This window comes from Stomoxys calcitrans, chromosome 5 (assembly GCF_963082655.1).
Source record: "Stomoxys calcitrans chromosome 5, idStoCalc2.1, whole genome shotgun sequence".
Classification (NCBI taxonomy): Eukaryota; Metazoa; Arthropoda; class Insecta; order Diptera; family Muscidae; genus Stomoxys; species Stomoxys calcitrans.
The window spans coordinates 119,344,725-119,367,876 of record NC_081556.1 but is presented as its reverse complement, the minus strand read 5'-3'; the positions used below and the strand labels follow the sequence as shown (position 1 = coordinate 119,367,876).

The following is a 23,152-nucleotide window of genomic DNA, read 5'->3' as shown; positions in this document are numbered from 1 at the left end:
CATACACTTGGCTTCCTTTGGATTTGGTTTGTTCTCTTTGTTGGTCAATAGAGTGTGGTTTGCAACCTTTCAATGGGGATTGCTATTCAACTCACAACATTTGCCCCTTGCTCGTTATCGAGACCAAGAACATGATAAACCATCTAAAGGGTAAACTAACCGGAAATTTATTACTTCATATTGTCAATGCATATATGTATAGAGGACTTGCGAGTGCATGTCAGACCACCACTCCCCCCTTCACCCCCTTCCGATGTACGTGTCCGTTTGGTTGTTTTTTTTTTCACTTTGGAAAATACCGTTACTGTCCATAGATATTTTTTCGCGTCCCCACTCAAGTCCATCGGCCAACCAGCCCCCCATTGCTCTAGTGACGTCCTTGCAATTGCGTGGAGTTGTTCATTTATGGAGTTTTGTTTCGTTTTTTGGGAGGGGGTCCTTTGGAATGACAATGACATCTATTGTAAACACATTTTCTAACAAAATAAACTTTGTATTGCGTTTTTACTTTAGGCCAACGTGTGTGTGTGTGTGTGTGAGAGAGTTTGTATGGTTCTCGAAAGGATAACAGTAATAACAAATAGCTAACATATCAATGAGATTTTTTTTTAGAAACCATTAAATAGAAAATACAGTGGAACAATGGGGGCTTTAAGTGGAAACCAACGAAGATTGAATGGCAAAAATTATGAGATAGAAAAATATGAGAGGTAAATTGACGCTCGGATCCAGCAGCATTTGAAACCACAAATGGTACGACCAAGTGGCTCAGAATGGGAAACCCCTAAAGTGAGTAGCAACACCTAGTTTCATCTAAAGATACCAAAAAGACATATGCAGTCATACCAAAACGACATATCCAAAATTTCAACCAAATTAGATAACAATTGCGCCCACTAGAGAGTCAAGAAGTCTAATCGGAAGATCGATTTATATGGCAGCTATATCTGGATACGGACTTATTTAGGCCATACTTAGCACTTCCAACAGGAAGTCATAACAAAACACCTCACGCAAAATTTCAACCAAATCAGATAAGAATTGCGCCTTCTAGAAGCTAAAGAAGTCTTACCGGGAGATCGGTTTACATGGCGGCTATATCAGGTTATAGACAGATTTAGATTATTCTTAGCACAGTTATTGGAAGTCATATCAAAACGACATATGCAAAAATTCAAACAAATTGGATAACAATTGCGTCCTCTAGACGCTCAAGAAGTCTTATCGGAAGATCGATTTATATAGCAGCTGTATCAGGTTATGAACTGATTTAGATCATACTTACCAAAGTTGTTGGAAGTCATAACAAAACACCTCACGCAAAATTTCAGCCAAATCAGATAAGAATTGCGCCCTCTAGAAGCTAAAGAAATCTAATCGGGAGATCGGTTTATATAGCGGCTATATCAGGTTATAGACAGATTTAGATTATTCTTAGCACAGTTATTGGAAGTCATATCAAAACGACATATGCAAAAATTCAAACAAATCGGATAACAATTGCGACCTCTAGAGGCTCAAGAAGTCTAATCGGGAGATCGGTTTATATAGCAGCTATATCAGGTTATGAGCTGATTTGGACCATACTTAGCAAAGTTGTTGGAAGTCATAACAAAACACCGCACGTAAAATTTCAGCCAAATCGGATAAGAATTGCGCCCTCTTGAAGCTAAATAAGTCTAATCGGGAGATCAGTTTATATGGCGGCTATATCAGAGTATAGACAAATTTAGATTATTCTTAGCACAGTTGTTGGAAATCATACCAAAACGACATATGCAAAATTTCAACCAAATTGGATAACAATTACGCCCTCTAGAGGCGCAAGAAGTCTAAGCGGGAGATTAAACCGATCTCCCAGCAACTATATCTGGATACGGACTTATTTAGACTTGACACAGTTGTTGGAAGTCATCCCAACATGAAATGTGCAAAATTTCAACCAAATCGGATAAGAACTACGCCCTCTAGAAGCTCAAGACCCAAGATGGGTTTAAATGGCGGGTGTATTAAAGCATGGACCGATTTGGCCCATTTACAATCCCAATCGACCTACATTAATTAAAAGTGTTTGTGGAAATTTCAAACGCCTAAGGATATTGGATAAGAATTGCAATGCAATTGGAGCTATATCAGATTATAAACCGATTCGAGCCATACTTGGCTTGGATGTTGGAAACCATAGTATATGCCATTGTGCAAAATTTCAACCAAATTGGATAAAATTTGAGCCTTATAGAGGCTCGATAAGTTAAATCGGGAGATCGATTTATATGGGAGCTATAACAGATTATGGACCGATTCAGACCATATTGGCAAATATGTTAGAGGTCATAGAAACAGTCACACAAATTTCAGCCAAATCGGACAAGAATTGCGCCCTCTATAAGCTCAAGAATTGCGCCCTCTATAAGCTCAAGAAGTCAAGATCCAGGATTGAATGCAAGCTATATCAAAACATGGACCAATATAGTCCATCTACAATCCCTTCCGACCTGCACTGATATAGAAGCACTTTACTCCTTCGAAAGTTAACGTGCTTGCGACAGACAGACAGACGGGCAGACGGACAGACAGACGGACGGACATGGCTAAATCAACTTAGAATGTCAAGACAATCAAGAATATATACACTTAGTTGGGTCTCAGATCAATATTTCAATGTGTTACAAACAGAATGATGAAATAAATTTCCCCCCCTTCCTATGGTGGAGGATATAATTCGGCACGGCCGAACTTTGAGTACCCACCTCCTAAGCTTTAGATATTTACCACATTTGCACAAAATACGGTAAAAATGCACAATTTATGAATCCCTAGCAGCTATATCGAAATATGGTCTGATCTTTGCCAATTTCTTGCCCAATTTCGTTGAAATTTGGCAATGTAAGCCGTGCTAGTCCCTTCGTCGTCGCAAAGTATAGTTCAGATTGGACTATATGGGGATATAGCTACCATATATGCCGATCTCTCGATTTAAGATCTTTCTCTCATAAAATCCATAGTTATTACCCGATTGGAGACCACCGTAGCGCAGAGTTAAGTATGTCCGCCTATGACGCTGAAAGAAGGGTTCTAACCCTGGCGAGAACATCAGAAAAAATTTTCAGAGGTGGCTTTTCCTTCTTAATGCTGGTACTATGCCATGCATAGAATCCAAGTAAAAACTTCTCGAACTCGGCTTTAAAAGGGATCATTGAGCTTAATATTGAATCGGACATCACTCATTGATGTGTGAGAAATTTGCCCTTGTCCCTTAGTGGAATGCTCATGGTCAAATTTGCAATTTGCAGAAATCGTTCTGTTGAGGAAAAGTGGTGCGTTTGCCTACCTTTGTCTTCCCCTTGAACAAGCAGATTTCGGTCTTTTCCGGGTTTGTATTGAGACCCTTAGGTGTAGCCTAGTCGTATGCCATCTGTAGAACCCTTTCGGCCCTTCTGCATAGCTCGTTCGGATCCTTTACCTTTAAAAGTATTATAACATCAACTGCGTAGGAGACGTGTTCGAATCTCTCCTCAGTCAGCATCCGTAATAGGTCATTTATGCTGTGACATGCCCTGTGCCACTTTCTCCCTTATATTTATGTCTTGAGATCCACAATTTATCCGTCTGTTTCTTAGCATGTGGTTTATCTAGTCTCCGAGAACCTAGTCCACCTGGTACTGGTCTAAGGATTGGATTAGTGTGTCGGTCCGCACATTGCTAAAAGCCCCCTCAGTGTCAATGTATACCACCAGTGTATACGTCTTGGCATCGAAGAGTTCTTCTATTTTATGCACAACCTCGTGCAGGGCAGTCTCCACCGACCTTCCCTTGACATAGGCATGCTGTTTATATTTGAGCAGTTCGCTGGAGGTTCTACTCTTTATCGTGGTATCCACAATGCGTTCCATGGTTTTGAGTAGAAAGAATGTAAGGCTTAAAGGCCTGTAGGCTTTTGGTGCCTTGTCGGGCTTGGGAATAAATACCACCCTTACCTCCTGCCAGGCTTTCGGAATATATGCGAGTCCTAGGCACGCTGTGAAAAATACAGTCCAAATGAGGTGCCAGATAGTCCCCCTCCTCCTGTAGCAACGCCGGAAATATTCCATCAGGTGCAGGTGACTTAAATGGTTTAAAGCTCCTCAAGGTTTCCTTTACCATAAATTATCGTTCAGAATTTATGGTAAAGGAAGCCTTGAGGAGTCCTCAATCAATATCATTATTCCTAGATTCCGGTGTCTCTGTGAGTCCCATCCTATCCAGTGGAAAATGGGTTTTCATCAAAAGCCTCAACATGTCCTCCGTTATCTCTGCCCTCACTTCCATTTTTGAGAGAAAGATTTTCATCTTGGCGGCGTCATCAAGGCTATGGAAATGGTCACAGAAAAGCTTCCAGGAGGCACGTTTTGCCGCTCTGGTAATCTTATTGTATTCCTTGAGCCATGTGTAATACACATCCCACTACACCTCCGCTTTTTTACGACGTGGGAAAGAACTCTGCGGATATCTTCCCAATGTTGTAAGTCTCCACGGTCATCCAGGGTTTTTCTTGGGCTGATTTCCTTTCTCGAAGAGGATAACTATCTTCGAAAGACTCCACTAGTGCAGTCGTAGTCCTGTTCACATTGTCGTCAATGTCTTTTATGCTTGGACAATCTAAATTATATTGCCCAAGTTTTCTTCAGAGTAGTCTTCCGAATTTTGTTCAACTTATTACGGAAGCTTATCGGATTCGTTGCAGGTCGTGCTATTCTAAACCTAATGTAGCGTTAGTCAGAGAAGGAGAATACCATGGAGACCCACCAATCCTGAACCTCATTGATTAGTTTTTTCGAACATATGGTCACATCTAAAACTTCCTCCCTAATCCTATTAACAAAGGTTGCGGTATTACAAGGGCGCCCTGGTAGCCGAGTTGGTAGCGTGCTTGGATTACCAGTGCAGGTATCGTGGGTTCGGTTCCCGCCAGAAGCCTTAGTCTGTCGTTAGTGTGGTATCACAATGGACTTAAAATTGTCTTAGTGAGCCTGTAAAGGACTGTCACACTCACCTAACCTAACCAGTATTAAGTGTCATTAGATCATTGGTATTCAAGAATTCTGCCAGGGCTTGGCCCCGCTTATTAATGTTGGAACTACTACACGAAATGTGGTGAGAGTTCGCATTACACCCTATTAGTACCGCATCTCCTGTCCGTTTTGCCTTCCCACCAGCCGTTGCAGCTTCGACGTGGGTGGCGCTGTCGGAGAGTCGAAAGGCAGATAAAGTGATGTAGGGTATGATCCACCGCCTCCCTGTCTCATCACTTTTGCATCCGATGTTGAGAAAATATATAATTTAACTTTCTATGACAAATAACGAAGGTCCTCAGCCGAGTACCAGAGTTAGCATAGAATAATTGGTAGTTGATATGGTTGAGTCCAGAAACTTTGTTCCGTGTCGTCACTGGCTCCTGAATAAGGGCAATATGAATCTTGCCCTTGAGCGTGTGTAGCTGTCTCGCTCAGGTGGAGGGTTATCCGGATAACCTCAATCATGAGTCCTCCAGTAAATGGGCTTCTTGGGGGTGGGTGATGATCTCATCGCCCGCTCCTTGCTCATTAGGCTACATTGACTATCCTGTCACTGCACTGCCTGATGGTTTTCGTATTAGGTTCCTTGCCTAAGTCGGAAACGGTTCCATCGTTGGGTCCCTGTTCGTTAGGCTGTATTGAGTTTCCCATCCCTGTAAATTGCAAATTTTGCCCATGAACATTTCACTACAGAACTGGGACGAACTTCTCATATATCAATGAGTGCCGTCCGATTCAAGTTTTAAGCTCAATGATATGGGGCCTCCTTTTTATAGCCGAGTCCGAACGGCGTGCCGCAGTGCGACACCTCTTTGGAGAGAAGTTTTGCATGGCATAGTACCACACAAATGTTGCCAGCATTGGGAGGGGAAACCACCGCTGAAAATTTTTTTTGATGGTCTCGCCAGGATTCGAACCCAGGCGTTCAGCGTCATAGGCGGACAAGCTAACCTCTGCGCTACGGTGGCCTTCCGTCCCTGTACTGCCTGATATTTCAATACTAGGATCTTTGCCTATCTTAGTCTTCCAAATGTTATGTAAATGGGCTTCTTGAGAGTAGGTGATGGTTCCATCGTTGGCTTCCTATTCGTTACGCTATATTGAGGCTCCCGTCCCTGCGCTGCCTGATGTTCCAATATTAGGATCATCACCTATCCTAGTCTTGCGAATCCTGAAGTCGGTGATGGGTCCGTCGTTGAGTCCCTGTTTGTTATGCTGTGGTGGGTCTCTCGCCCCTGCACTGCCTATTGTTTTAGTATTAGGATCCTTGCTTGTCTCTTCCCAATATTGAGAGAGACGATGATTGTCCCGTCGTCGGGGCCTCCAAATTAGAAAGGCTTTCCAAAAAATCAGACATCTAGACAAGTCAACTTGGAGAATGAAAAATGTATAGCCTAAATACAAACTGTTCTGAAAGGACCTTACAAACCCAAATTATGCCTATCTACTGGATTCTTAAGACCTATGAATGTCCCAGGTTGCGTGAGATTAATTGTCTCTTAATACCAGCGAACTGCTCTCTAGTGTCTATCATCTCTCTTTTCAAATCTAACCACTCATAAATATCCTTGCCCTTACAGCCTAAGGACAAAACGTTTTGGCATTGTAACACACTTCACCATACCACTGTAAACTAATCATCCCTTCGCTTAAACGAAAGAAAATAGTTTTTTTGTTGTTGTTTGTCCTATAAAAATAGACAAAACGACAGCACGCGACAGAATGCACTTCAGAGTTGAGTTATGCCTAACAAGATAATGTACGACGAGGACATGACACATCTAAGCACACATCCTTGTGCACACCCAAACAGCCAAATGATTACATGAACTTAAAAACACGTTTGCGAATCGTAACTGTTCCGTTCAGTTCAGCTCTTCTTCTATTCTGTTCGGTTGGCATCCAAACAGCAACATACAGATAGGTTGGAGCAAAAAGCGGAAGAAAATCGTGTATCCTCCCTGTGTGCACCTTGGGGGAGGGGGGGGGGGGGGGGGGGGTGGAAAATATATTCGACCTCGTGGCGTTCTTTGATGGCTGCAAAAATTACAAACATACACATAGATAGCGACTAGCGACTCATAAATGTTCTCAAGTGGGGGAGCGAGTCAGGGTTTTGAAGACCATTTGTATGCGTTTAAGAACGGCAACAAATACAACAAGAGTCCTTCGGCGACAAGCTATCCATCCCATTGTCCAAAGCAATGTTGTTGAGGAACTATAAAACGGCCTAAAAAGTCAAATGTTAAAAATAACGACAACATCGACAGCGACCACAGCCAAACAAATGGCAGTCATCCTGCGAGGACACTACACTACAGCCATTGTCCATAGCAAACGAACATAGGAAAGAACGACCATTCCAGCAAGCAACTGGACTACCCAAAAGCCAAAGGCACAGAGAACAATGGTGGCAACATTCGCTCCCTCTTCCTTTCTCTGCTTTAGCGGCAGGAGCAGCAGAATGAATGGACGCCTGGTGGCGGCAAGTAAAGCACACTGGACAAAAAGCTGTAAATAAATAGCCGCTCTATCTTTATATCAAAAGCAAAAGGACATATTTATTGCGCTTTGCATACTTCTTAGGCGGCGGCAATCATCACCGAACAACAGAGGAAAAAACAAACAAGACACACCACAACAACAGTCCAAGGAAACGCAATAAAAAGTGTGTGTGAATTATGAGCCACTAAAAATAGTGTCGACATTACACAAAACACATACAAGCCAAGTGTGTGCTACCAAGTGTGTGCTACGTATGCAAACAAAAGCGTATGGAGTAGTACCCACCCACCACCCTGCCCATTAGCCCACATTACAATTGAGTGGAGTGGTGTTGTCATGGCGTGACGGTCTAAACCTTGTTGGTGCCTTTGAAACACACTACTCTCTCTAAGGACTCACAATGTTGTTAACGTTAAGAGGACTTAAGATGATGGATGAAAAATATGTGCGAACACCAGCACCACCACCACCAGTTGCTTAAGGATGAGCTAATAAAAAAACTGAACTGAGGCGAAAATTAAAACAAAATGAAATTCAGAGATTATGACCCTGACACAAAACAGCTCACAGAAGGTGAACGAAATTTAATGCAAGCAGTTTTTTTGACTAAAAATGGTCCAACAAGTCAAAGGCCAAGAAAAACATGGAAAGTTTCAGTATTGTAAGGATCGTGACCTGAGGATTGGCAGGGCATCTGTCGAAAAAATGTCTGCACTGAGGCCACCTTTGGTCGAGAAGTAGTACTCTGTTATTTCCAACGTACAGGAAGTGTCATGGAATCTGATACCTTTATTCAAATTCTCTCCGGTGAATGAAAGATGGAGGCCACCATAACGCAGTGGTTAGCATGTCCGCCTATGATGCTGAACGCCTGGGTTCAAATCCTGGCGAGACCATCAGAAAAAAAAAAACATATTTCAGCGGTGGTTTTCCCCTCCTAATGCTGGCAATATTTGTGAGGTACTATGCCATGTAAAACTTCTCTCCAAAGAGGTGTCGCACTGCGGCACGCCGTTCGGACTGGGCTATAAAAGAAGTAGGCCCCTTATCAGTGAGCTTAAACTTGAATTGGACAGCACTCATTGATATGTGAGAAGTTTGCTCCTGTTCCTTAGTGGAATGTTCATGGGAAAAATTTGCAATTTTTTGAATGAGAGACCACCTTAAATCTGCATTAAATATTTGTGTCCATGGCAGAAAGCGGAGACATGCCGACAAAGTTAGGTTGGGTTGCAAAGAGGCTGCGGATATTAATTCGCCCCATGCCACTATGGACATACACCTAAGGCAGTAATCGGCTTGTTGTGCGTCCTAAATACTAAAAAGTACCTCTAATAACTCTGGACATTGTGGCTAGAGAAATTGCTGCGACCTCTGAAGTGAGGCTAAGGAAGCTTTCTCTTTGGTCATGTGGGGTCTAAGGACACTGTGTTATCCTTGATACAATGTCCGATGTTCCCGGCAGTGTAGATTACACCCCACCTGAGCCGCTCTTTGATAAAAAGTATTGTACCACTATTCATGATAGAAACGATTGGAACTACGATATCCCTGGTAATAAAAGTTACATAGACTTCTATACAAATAGTTCCAGACTAAACGACCAGGTGTGCTTTTGGGTGTACTGTAAAGATCTAGAACTGGTCATATGGAAGAGGTTACCCGAACACTGCAGTGTGTATCAAGCAGACATCCTAGCAATTAGGGAAGTGATGAAATGGCTAAGATAAAATGTCATAAAGACGATTGGCATAAATATCTTCCCAGACAGCCCGGTAGCCATAAAATCCCTGGAGAACACAAAAACCGTCGTCGGCTGTCGCAGATCTCCCAGTGAGATGGGTAAACATTTCTCAATTCACCTGTACTGGGTGCTCAGCCACAGAGATATCCCAGGGAATAGTAAAGCGGACGGAGCTTGCGAGACTAGGAACTACCTTACACACTGCAGGGAAACTGGAATATGTGGATATGCCTCCAGCGACATGTAATCTAAGTTTTCAGATCCAGGCCCGAAGGACAACCAATGATAGATGGGCACAAAAAGGGGGCTGTGAGCATTCTAAAATTATGTGGCCTAATCTAGACTGGAAGAGGTCTATCGCTTTGCTGTCACTGGCTAGAACAAATGTCTCAATCATTGTGTCCCTCATGACAGGTCACTGTCTAATAGGAAAACATGCTGACAGACGGAAGGTTGCCAGTAACGACTTTTGCAGAAGCTGTGAGGGCGTCGAAGAAAAAGAGACTATAGAACACCTTCTGTGTGTGTGTTTCGTACTGGCAGTCAGAAGCGGTTCTACTTTGGGTTGTCATTTCTTTAAGAACCTGTCAGATTTAGCGGATGTGAACATTCGCAAGTTGTTGGGCTTTTTAAAGCGATCTGGATAGATAAACGGAAGGAACTAGAAATCATCTTCCTTCTTCTGTTCCTGTGCTTTCGCAATGGATGAATACGTCTAGATGAGTCTTATACCTTATGCCCCTTAGCAGCTATATCGAAATATGTTCCGATGTAGACCAAATACTAATAAGTCATTGTTCAATTGTGTATAACTAAATATTGGTCTTCTTAGTAGCTATATCTAAAAATTAACCGATCTGAACCATATACGACACGGATGTCGAAAAGCCTAACATAAGTCTTACTTACTGACTTTACTTTAAATACTCCAAGCACTGCCTCATCTGCTTTCACAAGTACCCATGCTTCAGAACCATATAACAGCACGGGTAGTATCAGTGTCTTGTAAAGTGTAGTCTTCATCTGTCGAGAGGTGGCCTTGTTTCTAAACTGCTTACTTAGTCCAAAGTAGCATCTGTTTGCCAGTATTATTCTTCGCTTTATCTCAAAATTGGTGTCATTCGTTTCGGTTACGGCGGTGCCGAGGTAGATAAAGTTACTGACTATCCCAAAGTTGTGGTTCCCAACTTTCTCCATGTTCTTTATCTGCTCGGTTGTACAAGGCTTTTTGGGAGTGGAGACCATCCATTTCGTCTTATCTCCATTTACTGCCAGACCCATTTTCACTGACTCTCTTTCGATTCTTCCAAAGGCTGCAGTTACTACTTCCGGTGACCGACCTATGATATCGATTTCGTCGGCATAGGCGAGTAGCATGTGCTCTCTTGTGATTAGTGTGCCATATCTATTCACTTCTGCATCTCGTATAATCTTCCTCAGCAGGATATTAAAGACTTCACACGAGAGGCTGTCTCCTTGTCTGAAACCTCGTTTGGTATTCAATGGTTCGGAGAGATTCTTTCCTATTCTTACTGAGGAACACGTATTATTAATTTTGCAGGGATACCAAACTCCGACATGGCTTGAAATACCTTTGAACGTAAAGGAGTATTGAAGGCGGCTTTGTAGTCAACAAAGAGGTGGTAGGTGTTGATTTGTCCTTCTCGGGTCTTTTCCAGGATTTGGCGCAGTGTGAATATCTGGTCTAGGATGGATTTACCTGGTCTAAAGCCGCATTGATAGGGCCCAATTATCTCATTGACTTTAGGTTTTAATCTTTCACACAGTACGCTCGAGAGTATCTTGTATGCGATGGGAAAGAGACTTATTCCTCTGTAGTTGGCACATTCCGTCTTGTCTCCTTTCTTGTGGACGGGACATAGTATTCTGAGGTTCCAATCATCGGGTATGCGTTCTTCTAGCCAGATTGCGCAGATAAGCTGATGCATACGCCTTATCAGCGTGTCGCCTCCGGTCTTAAATAGTTCAGCGGGTAACCCGTCGGCTCCTGCTGCCTTGTTGTTCTTTAGTCGGGTTACTGCTACTTGGACCTCATTCTGACTAGGAGGTAAACATAAGTCACTGTGTAAAATTTCAGTTAAATCGGATCATGAATGCGACTTTTATGGAACCAATAAATCGAGATATCGGTCTATGTGGCAGCTATATCCAAATCTGGACCGATTTGAACCAAGTTGCAAAAACATGTCGAAGAGCCTAGCACAACTCACTGTCCCAAATTTCTTCGAAATTGGACAATAAATCCGCCTTTTATGACCACAAAACCGAAAATCGAGAGATCGGTCTATATAGCAGCTATATCCAAATCTGGACCGATCTGAGCCAAATTGTAGAAGAATGTCGAGGAGCTTAACTTAACTCACTGTATCAAATTTCGGTGACATCGGACAGCTATATCCACATCTGGACCGATCTGTGCCATATTGCAGAACTATGTCAAGGGGCTTAACTTAACTCACTGTCCCATATTTGGCGACATCGGACAATAAATGCGCCTTTTATAGCCCAAAAACCTTAAATCGAGAGATCGGTCGATATGGCAGTCATATCCAAATCTGGACCAAATAGAAGAAAGATGTCGAAGGGCCTAACACACCATATTAAATATAGCCCTCTACGTTATAACTGGAGAGAGATTTCCATTCGTCTCACATTTTGGTAAATTTATAGCTATCCCATGGCGGCCGATTCTACGAACCACATTTCAGAAATAACTTTTAAAAAATGTCAATAATTTTTTTAATTGGATGAATTAAAAAATTCGATAATTTTCATTTTTTTTAATGGATTAATCAAAAAAATCAATCATTTTTAATTGAATATGCTATTTTTTTTATTAAAAAAAATGTTCAATTACTACTTTAAAAACGGTGATGATATTAACATATTCGTAATCGAAGCAGGTTCAATTAAAAAAAATAATTGGATCAGTTAATTTCGTGATTGAAACCGATTTTTATACCCTCCACCATAGGATGGGGGTATACTAATTTCGTCACTCTGTTTGTAAAACCACGATATATATGTCTAAGACCCCATAAAGTATATATATTTTTGATAATCATGAGATTTTAAGTCGATCTAACCATGTCCGTCCGTATGTCTGTCGAAAGCACGATAACTTTCGAAGGAGTAAAGATAGGCACTTATGTCTTGACTTGACTTTAGCTTCCAGAGGGCGCAATTCTTATCTGATTTGGCTGTAATTTTGCACGTGGTGTTTTATTATGACTTCCAACAACTGTGCTAAATATCGTTCAAATCGGTTCATAACCTGATACAGCTGCTATATAAACCCATCTCCCGATTTAACTTCTGGAGATTCTAGAGAGCATAATTCTTACCGATTTGGCTAAAAATTTGGGCACATCGTTGAAGATTTACGTCCAACAACTGTGCCAAGTATGGTCTAAATCAGTTCATAACCTTATATAACAGCTATATAAACCGATCTGCCAATTTGAAACTCTGAGCCACTGGAGAGCGCAATATTTACTCGATTTGCATGAAATTTTGGAGGTGTTTTTCTATGACTTATAACAGCCATGACAGGTACGGTCCATATCGATCAATAACTTGACCGATTTTTTATACCCTACAACACCACTGTGGTACAGGGTATTATAAATTAGTGCATTTGTTTGTAACACACAGAAACAAGAGAGATAGATCCATTGATAAGTATATCGATCGGCTTAGAATCACCTCCTGATTCGATTTAGCTATGTCCATGTATTCTTGTGATCAAGGTACGGGTCGCACTTAATGTCCGATTGTCTAAAAATTTTGCACATATCACTTCTTTGGCCCAAGGACCAGATTTAGATATAGCTGTCATATATACCTTTCATCCGATGTGGCCTTTTAAGGCTTTAGTAGCCACAATTTTGGTTCGATCTTATGTGTCAAAATCGGACCAGATTTGGACATAGCTTCCATGTATATCTTTTATCCGATATGGCCTTTTAAGGCTGTATAAGCCACAATTTTGATCCGATCTTTACAATCCAATTCATGCACAAAATTTTTTAAAAATTAGTTCAGATTTAGATATAGCTTCCATATTTATCTTTCGTGCAATATGGCTTTTTAAGGCTGTAGTAGCCACAAGTTTGCTGCGATCTCTACAAAATTTTTCATGGGATGTTTCAATTGACATCTTAATATGTGTGCTAAATTTCATCAAAATCGGTTCAGTTTTAGATAAAGATCCTATATAAAGGGTGATTTTAAGCTATTATCGCTTTGGCAGCACTAGTTTAAACAGCTCACGCACGTTTCGTGTTTTTTTTTTTCTCTGTCAAACATCTTCAGTTTTGTCTATAATTTAACTGTGAACCGTCTTACAAACAAACAACGCTTGCAAATTATTGAATTTTATTATCAAAATGCGTGCTCTGTAAAGACAGTTCATAGCGCGCTTCTTCCATTCTATCGACGAAGCTCATTTTTGGCTCAATGGGTACGTTAATAAGCATAATTGTCGATTTTGGAGTGAAGATCAGCCAAAAGCATGACAAGAGCTACCAATGCATCCAGAAAAAGTCACAGTTTGCTGCGGTTTATGGGCTGGTGGCATCATTAGACCGTACTTCTTCAAAGATGAAGCGACCGGGAAATAACCGGGAATGGTGAGCGTTACCGTGAGATGATATCAACATTCTTTCTTTTGTCCAAAATGCAAGAGCTTGACTTACATGACATGGGGTTTTATCAAGACGGTACCACATGTCCCACAGCACGCGTAACAATGGACTTATTGAGAGACAAGTTCGGTGAACATTTTATTTCACGTTCGCGACCGGTCTATTGGCCGCCTAGATCGTGCAATTTAACGCCTTTACACTATTTTTGGGGGGTTATGCTAAAGCTCAGGTTGAAGCATTTATTCGTGAGATATCGGCCGAAATGTTGGAAAGAATATGCCAAAATTGGACTAAACGGAATGACCATTTGAGTCGCAGCCACGGACAACATTTGCATGAAATAATCTTCAAACATTAAATTATATGGACCGTACTATCGATTCAAATAAAGATTTCATGCATATTTCTGAAATTTATGTGTTTTGTTTTTGAAAAACTTTCCTATTTCTCTTTCCATTATCCATTATGAGGGCAGACAAAAAGAAATTCAAGGAAGAAAATCTTGCTCAATAGGTGTTGCTACTTTGGACTAAGCATGAAGTTTTATGGCGAATACAACACTCGCCAGACAAAAATCACACTCTACCGGATGTTTCTACTGCATATCTTATAAACAAAAATCAATTTGTGTTTGTTTGTAGGTTTGTAGACCCAGAAACGGCTGACCCGATTTTCTTGAAATTTTCACTGATGGTGCGTAATGATTCCGACGTGAAAATAGCCTCCCCCTTACCCTAATTTTTGGAACCGCCAGATCTCGGAGATGGGTGGTGGGAAATTTTGTGTGCTCTCTTATAGGAAGCTACAAACAAAAATTTGGTATCCAAATTTCGGATGGGGTACCTAGGAGGGGCGCCCCACCCCAAAAACCTACCAAATATATATACACCAACCACGACAATATAAGACTCAAATGAAAGGTATTTAAGATTAAGAAACATATCTCATTTCCAATTGTCGGACTAAGTTTTTGGGGGACTACCCCAACCCCCAAAACATCCCTTAATCGGGCATATTTACCGACCATTGCAATATAGGACTCGAATGAAAGGTATTTGCGTGTAAAAATACGAATCTAAAATCCAAATGTCGAACCAAGTTTCTGGGGGTCCACCCCTTCCCCAAACAAGACTTATTTACTGACCATGGCAAAATAGGCCTTAAATAAAAGGTATTTGAGTATAGAATACGAATCTGATACCCAGATGTTAGCCCTAGTGTATGGGGGGCCGCCCATTCCCAAAAACATCCCCCAAAGAGGACAAATTTACGGCCATAGCAATATGGGGCTCAAGTGAAAGGTCTTTGGAAGTAAAGCACGAATCTGATATCAATATTCGGAAAAGTGTCTATGGGGCCACCCCACTAACCATTGTAATATGAGGCTCAAATAAGAGGTATTTTAGAATAGAACACGAATCTGATATTGGGGACCACCCCATTCCCCAAAACACCCCTAAATCGGACATATTTACCGACCACTTTCGGGACCAATTTTCTGGGGGTCTACCCCTTTCCTAAAATACCCCACAAACAGCAATTTGTTACGAACCATCGCAATATGGGGCTCAAAAAAAGGTATTTGGGAGTAGAATACGATTTTGGTTTCCAAATGTAGGACCATGTTTTTAAACCAATGGCAATATGGGGTTTAAATAAATTGTATTTGAGAGAAGAGCAAATGTAAATTGTGCCCATGAACATCCCACTAAGGAACAGGGGCAAACTTCTCACATATCAATGAGTGCAGTCCGATTCAAGTTTAAGCTCTATGATAAGGGGCCTCCATTTTATAGCCGACTAAGAACGGCGTGCCGCAATGCGACACCTCTTTAGAGAGAAGTTTTACATGGCATAGGACCTCACAAATGTTGCCAACATTAGGAGGGGAAAACCACCGCTGAAAAGTTTTTTCTGATGGCCTCGCCAGGATTCGGAACCAGGCGTTCAGCGTCATAGGCGGATTTGCTAACCTCTACGCAACGATATATATAGACAATCTATTTACGATATATATGGACAATCTGTGACATGCAGTGGAATAATATTCAGATCTGTCAGAATGCCGCCGTCCGAACTGCAGCGGGCTGTCTCCTCAGTTCTCATGTGGACAACTTCCATCAGAAATTTAAATTTGTAGACCAATAAAGATCATATGGGATTCAGATAAAGGCACTTATATTGTTAAACTGTTAGTCAAGCGATATTTCATGGTATTTCACTAAAAGCTCTTTAATTGTCGAAAATAAATATTCAAAGTAAAATTGTATTCCATATAAAGTAAAAGTAGGCGCAGCTCTGCGGGCCCGGTTCAGCTCGTAATATATAAAATACATTTTATTTATTTTATAACCTAAAAAAATATTTTATTTTTGTTCTATTTTTCAATTTCTTATTTAAATTTACCAAATACTTCAGCTGTGAAACACCAAGACAATTAACTTTAAATGCAAATATATCCACATAACATATCCTTGATTTACAATTCCTCATTTTTGTCCTGAAAACGGAAGAACGATTAATTTAATCAATTACTTTCTTACCTTATGGTCTGCTTACTTTTTCCTTTTTCTTTAATTTACCACTTAAAAAACACATTTCCTTTCCCATTGGCCAATTCACCAAAAAAAAAGATCCTATAGTATAACATGTTTTCACTTTCTTTTTTTTCACTCTTTTTTGTTTTTCTAAAATTCAACAAAGTGAGAAATTACAAAATATCATTGAATGTGCGGGTCTCTATTTGGTCGGCGTTTTCTCTAATTAGGTGCTATGTGAGATGGCATTCAGATTACAAATAGTGATAACATGCTCGCTTGTTATAAGCTTTTCTTTCTTTTTTAAAATTTTTCTAAACAAAGGACCGTGGCATGCACATTGAGCCATACATTCACATGCATGCCCATCATTGAGGCAAACAGCAAAGAGAAAAGATATTTTTCTTTTTTGAAGTCGCCCGTCCGATTGTTCATACAAAGGACAAATAACGTACTCTGCTGCTTGCATTTTATAGGCACAAAGCAGTTATGTGTGTGTAAAGTGGACACATGAATACTCAAAGCGCAAAAAACCTAGTGGTAGCTCAAACTAACCTAATGGTTGTGCATAAGCTAACATATACATATGTACGTACATACATATCAACTATATGTAAGCACATTATAGACACGTATTCAAGAGTATCAGTTGAAGGATATATGGGTTTTAAACAGGAATGCTTTCAAAAAGTATAGCATAACTTCTTGTTTGATATTGTTTACCATTATACTGCTGAGTCTCAAAATGAAATTTGAACTTAAAATTGTTTAGTATATTTTTTTAAACCAAACTTAAAAACCCTGATTAAAATATTTTTCGCACGATCTAGGCGGCCAATTGACCAATCCCGAACGTGAAATAAAATGGTCACCTAACTCGTCTCCCAATAAGTGCATTGCTGCTCGCGCTGTGTGACATATGGTACTGTCTAGACGAATCATCGGTTTTTAGTTTTAGGTTAAAGTTTTAATCTGTAGCGTATGTTACAGGTCATAAATGAAAATCTAATACTCGTAAGATTTAATATTCTCGAGGAACAGGTCTATTTGAAATCTGTAAAAATATGGATTGAGTATGGAATGGAGACTTTTCCTTTCTGCCGATAGTTGCACAGATGAAGATTCCATTGAATAAATATCTGATGGTGCTATTAAACATATACCACCTAGTCACCATGAGGTCAGAATCGCAGTATCGCGGTTGTAGAGCAACAAGGCAGCAAGAGCCGATGAGTTGCCAGCTGCACTGTTTAACCCCGGAGGTCATCGGCTGATGAGAGATGTTTGCATCAGCACGTTTGCGCAACCTTGATGGTAGACGTCCACAATTTGTTACTAACTGAAATGGAGGCAAAACACTGATAAGGGGTATGCATCAGCTTTGTAATAATCATCCCTTATGGTTCTCCCTAACTTTTTCGCTGCAAAAGCCAAATTATTCCTATAAATTTCCTTCATTCAAGAAAATCTCTTCTGAGGAGTCGTTGTTCGAAACTATTTCCACCATAAGCAAGGTTCCTTTTCTTTTCGAAGAAACTAACCGAACTGAAAGGCGCCCATGTAGCCGAGTTGGTAGCATGCTCGGCTTGCTAGTGCGGGGGTCGCACAGTGTTGCCACGTTGGACAAAAATGCAAAAATCGAAGTTGAAATTTTTTAATATTTCTTAAAAAAAAACCCCCTTCAAATAAGAAGATAAAAAAACATTTATATTTGAGGTACCCCTTCAACTAATCGATATTTTCGTACGAAGTTTTTTTTTTAATAAAGGTTGACCCCAGGAACGCGAATCCGATGTCCTTTAATGTGGACGGGGCCCGGCCCCCCTAAGGGCCAAAAACCCCCCTTGGGGCGAAGTTTCCCAAACTAGGCAATATGTGTATCCAATGATAGGTATTGTCGAATAGATTACGATTTTGCAAAAACATACCTAAAAATTGGACCCGGAAAAGACCTCAGGGGTCTTCAAAGCAATCCGTCTATATCCAATGTCAAGATATATGTGGCAAGTAAGCTTTTCTGAACATAAATAAGAAGCAGAGTATGGTGTCGCAGAGATGCCAAAAGCGGTGCACCAGTTCGACTTGAAGAAACCCTTAAAACATCGTGCAGAGGGAGGAACATTCCGTAATGTCTACGTGGTATGCTCTTGGTTCGTACCAACAGAGAACTGCAAGCGGTGGCATTTTTTTCTGATTTGAAGTATGCTAATAAAAATCCGGTGTTAGTTTCTATCACCACCGCAATTGATGCGTTGTTATGCTCATCACACTGATATGAGTGGCTAACGTATAAATACTCGTACATTAATTTCCATGCTGCGTGTACGACCACTTCATATTCGTGTTCCTGGAGTCATTTTAGAGGCTACGCAAAAAATGAAATTTTTTTGCGATTTTCCCCGTAAACTGCACTTCGGCTATAATTTTCGAACATCGCTGAAAGAAAAAGAAAGAACTCAGTCACTTATGATGTCTTAGCCAACTCAAAGACCTGCGGAAAGGTGGTTCCACCTTCAATTTATTGAGTCTTCCGAGAGTGTTAGGGCGGTGAAGAAAGCCATTTGAAGCCCCGAAGCCGAATAACATGGATTTCCGAAAGTTCAGTACCTTACCTAGGTTCTCATCGAGAAGTTGGAGTCTACACATGGCACTTTGGTGAACAAGAGTATCTCTTAGATATTGGTGAATTGGAATGAAAACATGCTGAAAGGCCGGGCGTCCGGCACGGGATAATCAGCACCACACGGGTTTGAACTCTGAACTCCGATTTGTGTAATGTTCATCATCACATTGTTGTTGTAGCCACATTTTCATTTTGAGGTGGCGATCCTCGTCAAGCTCCTGTAGGCGAGCAAGCTCGTCCAAAGGACCCATCACCGCGGGAACAGTGTGGCCATTGGTTATTTAAAGGCGCCAATAACTCATACCATATCATATCGAGAATCTTTGGCAATCAGTATTTGCGCAAGAGCCTCAGTGTACAACACACTGCTACAACAACAAAAACAACTAGATATAAAAGACGCTGTTTGGATGAGCCAATGGGCTTGGCATAGACCCCAAAAAAACTGAACAGGTACTTCTCACCAGAAGTCGAGCAATCCCATGGCAGCCGGTTGTTCGTACCCGATTGACCCGATGGAATCCTTTAACGGCAAGCGCTGCCGCCTCGCTGTACAATACACAGCTACAACAACAACCAGAAACGAAAGCTGTGTGCTTTCAAGGAACCTCTCCTAAATGATGTGGAGTTGCGTTCAATCCGGATTCCTAGTTCTTGGGCATGATTCTTGACTAGATAAAAAGGGATTAAATGCTCTCCACTCCTGTCGTAAATTAGTTAGGAAGGAATTGGGGCTTAGACCGGTTAGGGTTCACTGGCTGTTTACGGCGGTGATTCTACCGATTCTAATCTTTTTGGTGTCTACTGAGACATCAGGCTGTACCCTCCGTAGTATGATTGAAAGTGAACAAGGAACCGTGGCGGTGCTTGACTTTGAAGATCGTCCCTAGACTGAGGGAGTATGGAACTTGGAGCCCTTCAAACTTTCGGCATTCTTTTGTTTGGCGGGGGACTGTGATACAGTGTGAAGCATTCCGTATGTTTGGCGATAGATTATTTTACGGAGGAGTTCTTCCTTATCCTACTTGAGCTATAGAATCCAAACCCATCTCCTGTGAGAGCTTCTTGGTAGGGTGAACGTTTTCTACGATGATAGTGCAGATAAAAAGTGGGCTGGTCTTGTGGGTTGAAGATTTGCAAAGACCCCAAGGCAGAGTTTTGCGGGAAACAGGACCTCATTTATAATGGGGATAAGCAAGCACTCTCTCGGATTGCTGATACGAAACCCGAAATACCAGGTTCTTGACGTTGCGCATTATACATGGATAGGCAGAATTCTGCGGGGTGTGTGATGACGGGAGCACCTGGAGACGGTAGAGCACTTTTTGTGTTTCTGTCCCGAAATTGGAAGAGCATAAAGGACAATGTATGAAAATCTCTATCCCTGCCTGTATTCCCCATAAACCCTTTGTTATCTCGTCTTTCTGTAGGACTTGTCGTATCCCTATTCAGATGAAACCGGCAATGACTCAAGCATCTATCTTGACTATCCCATCTTTTCATTCGATGCAAGAGAATCTGCTAACAAATCTTCAGTCACATTTTCACTACTTGGATAAGGGATTACATCTGCTACAGAATGGGAGAGATTATGGTGAAACTATTTCGACCTCCAAGGAACCCAAAATCCTTACCGTCAGATTTGAGTAGGTGCAACTGCAGTTGCGGACAATCAGTGGTAGCGAGTGGAGAGTCTCAATGAGAGGAGGGGCGGCCCCGGCTCTTGCTTAAACACTGGGTGCCTGTGACTCTCAATATGGCTAGGCGAGTTTAAATAACTAATGGTCATCAAGTTCCCGCGGCTATTGGTCCTATGGACTGCCACAGGCTTCTTCACCCTTAAAGCTTTGAATAGGCTCGCTATCTCCAAATGCATGTGTGGCTACTACAACAACAGCAAAGCCCAATCAAATCGTTTAAGCGAGGACCGAACAGAAAATTTCGAAAAGCCAGAAGATCCTTCTTGACAGAAAAGTCAAGTACCATGTCGCAAATGTTGACAAAACAGACATCCGGGGAGTCTTTAGCATCTGTTACACTTATCAGCTTTCACATCGCCTTGTCATCTTTTTCGCTTACTGTTCAACGACATGATTGACGTAAGCTTCGACAATTAGCAGAACTTTAAAGGTTGAATCAACAATTTTTACGAGTCCAGACCAGCCGAATTCTGGAGATATAATAGCAGAAGGTCGTAGCAATCCCATGGCAGCCGGTTGTATGTACCGGATTGACCCGATGAATTCCTTCATCGGCAAGGGCTGCCGCCTCAGTGTACCACACATTGCTACTACAACAACAACACCATATACAATTACTTATATTGTTCTTAAAAAAGAATTAAACGCTCAAAAAAGCAATCCCAGTACCATGACCCACGATAATTTCTTAAAGGGGTACAACATTGCATGTGTAAAGAGTGCTTTCAAAAAGTCCAGTTTAATAATATAACACTTTTTTATCTCCATTTAGCTTTCACTACTCAAAAAATTCACCTGCCACCACTTTTTTTCAAAAATAGTTTCGAACATTCCCTTGCCAGTTGCAGCTGATTCGATGTTGAACACCAAAAAAAAAATATAAACAAACCCCCATAAGTCACGCCGTTGCCATTTCCTCTACAACGACTCTGTAGTTAGACAAAAGAAAATCATCGACAATAACAAATGGAATAATTAGTTAGCATAGCCTTTATTTACCTGAATACTATCCTCTGTTGCGCTTGACCACTACCACCTATGGATGGAGCCCAGGGGGTATGTTGTTGATATTTTTTTTCAATTTGCTGCCGTTGTTGTTGTTGTGTTAGTTGATATAGCTGTCAAACACCCTGCAGTTGGTGGGTGGGAGGGGGGCAAACGTCAGTCAAATGCTAAGGGCAAATCATCAAACACAGATTTTTTTCACTAATTTGTTTCATTTCACTCCACACATCTGTTTAGCTGCGGATTTTCCAAGAATTTTTGCATATATTTTCAGCAAAAAAATTTCACAATTTCAGGTCAACAATAAGGAGATCTTTTTTTCAATGAAGGAGAAAAAAATGTAAACAAAAATATAATTTTTTCTGCTCACTCAGCAGCAGCGACAGCTAGCGCCCATATAAACACTTGCAGCAGACATACACACACGCACACATGTACTATATACACTGGGGATATTTTGGCAGAGCTCGCTGTTCTGCTTCTGGTCAATATTTCATACATACACGCACGCACGCATACACCACCACCAAAAAAAAAAATATCAAAAAAATATATGAGAATGATTCTTTTTGTATGCGAAAATCTAAGGCGAAAAACACGTGAAACGTTTTGAAAAACCGCTACTTTTCTATTCGTGCACACGCGGAACGTTGTAGAGTTTGGTTTTTAATAGAATTTATTACAAAATCTTATTAGATTCTATGGGAAATTTAATTAAAACTTTTATTTACGACAGCACAAGAAATTTAGCCAATGAGAGAGTAGGCATTGAAATCAACTTCATTAGGCAACGTATCGTAAGGCAGGCGAGCAATAACGGTAACAGCTGATTGTGTACAAAGCAAACCAGAGGGCACGGTGTTGACCATTTGGCAATACAAGAATTTCTTATAAGACTAACGGTTAAATAATTTGAAAATTGATGACAACCAAAACGGCTACAAAGTGGAGAATTTTAAATGTGGAGAAGGTAAAAAAGTATTAAAATATCTTGAAATGGGTTTCAAAACAAAAAATATCAAGTCCTAACTGCAGATGCCCATTCAATTTTTAATGCCCATTTTCACAAAACTTATTGCAGCCTTAAAGAAGTTTCATTTGATAGTTTTTCTTTAAAGAACTGTCAAATAAATCTACTTTAAAGCAGTTTTGTTAATGCGGTCATAAAGTTTTAGAGCCACGTAAAACTTATTCAATAATCTTCATATAAAAATTGTTCACAAATTAAATTTTTTATTGAGTTTGAAAACAAAGGTTATTCTCTGTAAATTCGTTCTCCAATAAAATGAAGTATTGAAAAAATATTTAAAAAAGGAA

The 23,152-nt window shown here is 40.8% G+C and overlaps 1 protein-coding gene across 1 annotated transcript in view; it reads right to left on the bottom strand.

The window, feature by feature from the left end:
- LOC106085340 (uncharacterized) overlaps positions 1 to 22,571 on the bottom strand; it is a 244,517-nt gene extending 221,946 nt beyond the window's left edge. The window contains exon 1 of the mRNA XM_059370221.1: positions 21,830 to 22,571. The gene's annotated coding sequence lies outside the window, so the exon portion shown is untranslated. The remainder of the gene's footprint in view (positions 1 to 21,829) is intronic.
- Positions 22,572 to 23,152: the final 581 nt, after the last annotated feature.